Genomic DNA, 4451 nt, shown 5'->3' with positions numbered 1-4451 from the left:
CTTCCAGTTTGAATAGCATCTTTCACGCTGTATCGTGGATAAGGTTTGAGCTCGATGTTGGCTTCATAGCCTACTAAATTGTGATTGTTTCTGCTGGGATTCGATCCTAGACTTTGGCATCATGGCTGCCTGAATTGCCCTCTACTTCCACTGGGCCGCCTGTTTTCATTTGGGCCTGGGTATATTGATGAAGCTCAGGTCTGCCTTGACGAAACAATGACCACTTGTGGGCCTGATGACTGTGGCCCTGAAAATTTTAAGTTCACAATGTGCCCGTTTGCAATCTGGGCTCAAGGCCCATTTTCTCTTTACCTATCTCTGGTTGTTTGAACTTGAGTTCGAAATTCATAGCCCTAACTGAATAGGACTTTCCCTTCATCTTAGAGACGGAATAAAAATAAGAGTCATAATTGCATTAGGTTTGTCTCTAAAAAATAATAAATGAGACGATCCTCGCTAAGCAAAACAAACAAATTGCGGGATCCTCGACAAGCGCTTATTGTGAAAAATGCCTAGACTTCGGGATGTGTCGTTTAGCGAATTTCACGGCCTTCCCCAAATAATAACGCGATAGTCTCTTTAGGCACGCGATTTAAATAATTTACCTTCCTAAAGTGGGTGCGCATTTATGCGACCCAAATCCAAATCTCAACGGAGTCAAAATGGATTGAAAGCCACGGGTACACTGGTGTGACGTGGTTCGAGATACATTTTCACGACGTTGCAATAATAATAATAAAGCGATTCAAAGTTAAAAGCACATAGATTAAAACATGTACTAAACTCAAACAAATAAGCCAAATATGACATTGAGCGACCGTGCTAGAACCACGGAACCCGGGAATGCCTAACACCTTCTCCCGGGTTAACAGAATTCCTTACTCGGATTTCTGGTTCGCGGACTGTTAACAGAGTCATAACTTCCTCGGTTCGGGATTCAACCGGTGACTTGGGACACCATTAATCTCCCAAGTGGCGACTCTGAGATCTTAATAAAAATCCCGTCCCGATTGTCACTTCAAGTTGGAAATAACTCCCTTTCTTATACTCTCTTACGGGGTGTAAAGGAGGTGTGACAGCTCTGGCGACTCTGCTGGGGAAGCAAACCCAGAACTTCGGTTCAGGGTTTAAGAATTCGAGCTGAGAATAATTGTTATGTTTGGCTTTATCTGATTTTCCTACATGTTTCCTGCTAAATGTGCTAAATGCTTTACTGCTTTGATATTATCTGAACTGTATATAAACTGTGCCGAGACCCTTCTCTTCTCACCTCCGGGGATGTGCTTACTGGTTGAGACTCCCTATTCTGTTAGTGTCAATACCTTGAAATAAGAAAGAGGCCGGACAAGTTACTAAGCCGGACGATCCCGCGGGTCCCCGGTACGTAGCCCCCTCCTCGACTCGAGTTGTCCGCTCGGGTACACAGTCTAGAACACATACCCAGGTTTTGAACCTAGAAGAACTTGACTCCATGCGGATCCCTAGTAGGAACGCTTATCTGCATCATGTGCATTTTGACTTAGGGGACTCAACACAGGGGTTGGGTCTGTCTAGGACGGGTGTACCCGGAGTAATGGACCATCCTGATGCATCCTACTTGTGCATTTATCTGTTTTGGACTCGTATGCTGACCGGCTTTGAATATCTGGGCAATATTGAAAAAAGAGAGAGAAAAAGAGAAATAGTAGTGCGGAGAATTAATTACCTATACTAGGAAAAAAAACGATGGCCAAGTAGTGCCAAAATGCTGCCGGATTTTTGAGAAAATGAAATAAAAAGAAGAAAAGTAGTTTGTTTTGTTTGCCAGTGGAGAAGAAAAACATAAAGAGTTTTATTTTCAAACTAGTTCGTTTTTATTTGCCACTAAAAAAAATATATAAAAGGAATTTCGTTTTCAGAAAAGTGAATTTGCCAACAAAAACCAAAAACAAAAAAAGAAAAAAAAAGCTTTATTTTCAACTTAGGGGTGTTTCCAAAAATAGTTAGATTTATTTGCCCGAACTACGCAGGTTTGATTCTCACCGGGTGTGAGATACGTAGGCAACCCTCATCGGGTCCAACCACCCTTTTGCAAAATAGCCAAAAATACCAAAATTTTAATTTAGTCACAAAATATGTTGGGTGACGCCATTCTTGTCAAAGATAGAAGAATGTCACCAAAAAGGCGCCGGAAGGCTGTTTTGCAAGAACAGCCGCCCTGAGTCAGATTCAACGGTTAGCAGGCACAGCCTTAAAATCTTCTCCCCGAAATGCTGAAAGGCCGTAACTGCAAAACTGGCCGTATGTTTTAAAATTGGAAATTTGAACGAAAATAGTGCCATTTGCTTTTCTTTCTTTAGGTCAAATAAGTTATTAAATCACCTTAATAAATGTGCAGGATGAGCACGACTCAAAATGAACCCTTTTCAATCATGCATAAAATCCCTTTGGAGTTGCGTCTGTGGTGGAATGATTTGGGCAAAGAAGGGCAAGATGCGGTCAAGAAACATTTGAAAGGGCTTACCGGTTTGCTTGATATTGTGCCTCGGGGAGATATTATTAGAGCACTGGTTACATGTTGGGACCCAGCACATAATGTGTTCCATTTTTTGGATTTTGAGCTTACCCCGACATTGGAGGAAATAGCTGGCTACATTGGAAAGGATGAGGTTCCGTTGAGGCACAAATACTTGGTTGCTCCCAGAGTTGTAGCTGTACACAAGTTTCTAGACTCTTTGAAGATAGTCAGGGCCGTCCGTAACACAGACCTGGCAAATGGTTTTTGTACCCTAAGCTTCATATATCATCGCTATGGTCATATTGGGGGGTTCAACAACCCAGAAAGTAAGATATGTAGCAAAGGAAACCGCCAGAAATGGGAGGAGCATCGATGTTTCGCTTTTATGGTGGCTTTCTTGGGGCTTTTAGTATTTCCGAGGAAGGACGGGAACATCGATATGAAAATAGCCGGAGTCGTCAGCACGTTAACTACCCAAGCCAAAAGTACACTTGCACCTATGATATTGGCTGATATCTTCCGTGCTCTTACAGCTTGCAAAGCCGGGGAAACTTTCTTCGAGGGGTGCAACTTGTTATTACAAATGTGGATGATCGAGCATCTGTGTCATCGCCCTCAGTTTTTGAGCTACGGGTCTCCAGAAAAAACATGCATAGAAGAATTTTGCACGAGGACTAAAGGAGCCAAATTGCCGGAAGGAGTCACGGGATGGACAACATATTTCCGGTCCCTCACGGCTAGCCAAATAGAGTGGACACTGGGATGGTTACCCGTTGATGAAATCATATATATGCCGGCAGCCCGACCACATTTCCTTCTAATGGGGCTTAGAAGCATTCAGCCTTACACCCCGTATCGAGTGTTGAGGCAGCTGGGGAGATGCCAGATAATACCCAAGGATGATGATCTTAGTTTGGAAGTGGTTGAGATTGGCCCTGATGGCCAGTTTCCTGAGGCAGTGGTCCGCCAAGTTTGGAGCGAATGTCAATATTTGGCGGCAAACACTTGTGTTCGAGATCTAGCCAAAGGAGAAGTGTCACCGGATTACCAGGCTTGGTATAGAAGAGACGTTGCATTCGGAAGACCGGCCAAAAGACCTCACATCCAGGAATTTGTTGAATCATCACAAGAACAGTGGGCTTGGTTAGCTAAAGAAAATGAGTACAGGGCCCGCATAGGAGCATTGGAAAAACAGATCCAAGACCTCCGATTTGAAAATAGCTTGCAAGCCGCGACTGACGAAGGGTGAGAGAAAAAGATTGGCCAAAGAGAATGAAGTCTTACGAGCCCAAATCCAAAAGATGAAGCTAGAGGCCGACAACCCCGTCAGAAGTGCCAAAGATACAAAGCTTATAGCAAATCTAAGGCAAAAGGTGAATGATTACAGTTTTGACCTCGACAAAGCAGAAAAGGAATTAGTTGGGGTCCAGAGGCAATTGGCTAAAAGTGCAGAAGAACGGGCTCGCATGGTTAAGCAGTTAAAAGAAGAATATGACAATAAGGTCGCAAGATTAAAGGAAAAGGCCACTGCCGCAGAAAACCGAATGATTAAACAGGCAAAGGACTTCAAAGTCGAGAGAGAACATTGTTACATGGCATTAGCACAGTTAGAAATGGACTTACGGCAACTCCGAAAACAGAGCCAGAAGTTTGAGCAGACTTTGGAGGCTAGGGGCCAGCAGATAGGGAGGTTGCTTCAAGAGAAAGGAAGAATCCGAGAGAGAATCTTAACCGTTGCTCATTCTATTACCCGGAAATGCCAGATGTGCGAGAACATGACCCGTACCACCTTCTTTGCATCAGTCATGATATTTGTGAAGCAGATAATGAATGACTTAGACAGACTCCAAGGGGAACTTGCATATAGGCCCGCGGCGAGACCGAACGATGTCCCGCGGGCACCAGGACGCTTTAAATGTATTCAGTAGTCGTCTTGTAGTCTGCTAGAGTTTAC

The sequence above is a fragment of the Nicotiana attenuata genome, unplaced genomic scaffold, assembly GCF_001879085.1.
Source record: "Nicotiana attenuata strain UT unplaced genomic scaffold, NIATTr2, whole genome shotgun sequence".
NCBI classification, from domain to species: domain Eukaryota; kingdom Viridiplantae; phylum Streptophyta; class Magnoliopsida; order Solanales; family Solanaceae; genus Nicotiana; species Nicotiana attenuata.
This window is presented reverse-complemented; position numbering follows the sequence as displayed.